This window comes from Myotis davidii, unplaced genomic scaffold (assembly GCF_000327345.1).
Source record: "Myotis davidii unplaced genomic scaffold, ASM32734v1 scaffold1467, whole genome shotgun sequence".
In the NCBI taxonomy this organism is placed as follows: Eukaryota; Metazoa; Chordata; class Mammalia; order Chiroptera; family Vespertilionidae; genus Myotis; species Myotis davidii.
In genome coordinates this window covers 238030-239063 of record NW_006298267.1, presented here as the reverse complement: position 1 = coordinate 239063, position 1034 = coordinate 238030, and the positions used below count along the sequence as shown (strand labels likewise).

Genomic DNA, 1034 nt, shown 5'->3' with positions numbered 1-1034 from the left:
CCTCTCGCGCTTTCTTCATAGCCGCCCGTCCGGGGCCTCCCAGGGCTCTGTCTCGGGAGCCTAGGAGACCAGACACTTTCTGGACTCCCCCCTGCGGCACCGGCTGCCCTCAGTTCCCGGTGACTCCCACGTCCCTGTCTCCAGCCCAGCACTGCCTCTTCAGCTCAGCCCTGGGGCCTGCTTGGTGTTTCCTGGGAAGCTGAGCTGCAAAGGGGTCCAAATGGTACTGGCGTGTTTCTCAGACTCGCTTCTCACTGGGCTCTCCCCACCCTGATCGTTGGTGGTGCGGGGGGGACAGGTCTGGTGGGCTGTGGCCGAGCAGGGCCATAAAGGGCTGGACTGTGGCGCTAGGTTGTGTCCCCCAAGCCCTTCGACCTTGGGCAGCTGACCTAATTTCTTGGGGCCTCTGTGTCCTCACGTGTAGCCCATAACCCAGGACCCTAATGAACTCGGACGCAGTCAGGACTGGTAGAGCACGAGGATAGCCACGGCCAGAGCGAGGAGCCCTGGAGGCAGTCCTCTAACCCAGCCACGCGAGATTTGTGTGTGATGTTGGCAGTGACTTGGAGGCGTGGACTTACCCCTGGATGACCCCCCCCCACCCCGCCCCGTGTTCCTGGAGCCCCGGGGGATGGAGCTCTGTAGTGACTTTCTGCTCATTTTTATGCTCCGTGTCTCAGGTCTGAGCTCCTTTAGTCTGAGGGGTTCAAAATAAAAAAGGTTGTCTGGCTGGCATGGCTCAGTGGTTGAGCATCAACCAATGAACCAGGAGGTCGAGGTTGGATTCCCCATCAGGGCACATGCCCGGGTTGCGGGCTCGATCCCTAGTAGGGGGCGTGTAGGAGGCCAGCGATCAATGATTTATAAAATATATTTAAAAAAATAATAAAATAAAAAGGTGCCCTCTCCTCTGTGGAATGGTGTGCTTGCTCAGGCACGGACTGGTTTGCTGCCCTGTGACAAGCTCCCAACAGCTGGGTGAGAATGTTACTCATAGTAGCACGGGGCCTCCCTCCTGTCTCTATCCCTCTGTC

The 1034-nt window shown here is 58.1% G+C and overlaps 1 protein-coding gene across 7 annotated transcripts in view; it reads left to right on the top strand.

Moving 5' to 3' along the window:
• The window catches only part of TMEM241 (transmembrane protein 241), a 91474-nt gene that overhangs the window by 50865 nt on the left and 39575 nt on the right, over positions 1 to 1034 (top strand). The window lies entirely within an intron of this gene.